We start from the raw sequence: 242 nt of genomic DNA, 5'->3' as shown, positions 1-242 counted from the left end.
CAAAGCCTGTTAGGCCTATAGCCAGTAGACCCACAAGGACAGAAGCACAAAGGAGGCCAAACAAGGCGAAAGAAGGAGAGACAATTAGGAATAATTGTAGGGGTGAAAGGGGTGTATAAAAAGCGGGCGAGGGAGGTCTTCTCACCCGACAAACATTTTGAAAGACGATAGAATTGCTTCCGGATCTTTGGGGATGTTTACCTTCCGCCGAGTGCAATTCATCTCCGGCGGGTGTCGACAAT

Source organism: Penaeus monodon, chromosome 15 (assembly GCF_015228065.2).
Source record: "Penaeus monodon isolate SGIC_2016 chromosome 15, NSTDA_Pmon_1, whole genome shotgun sequence".
Taxonomy (NCBI): Eukaryota; Metazoa; Arthropoda; class Malacostraca; order Decapoda; family Penaeidae; genus Penaeus; species Penaeus monodon.
Note: the sequence above shows the minus strand (reverse complement) of the source record.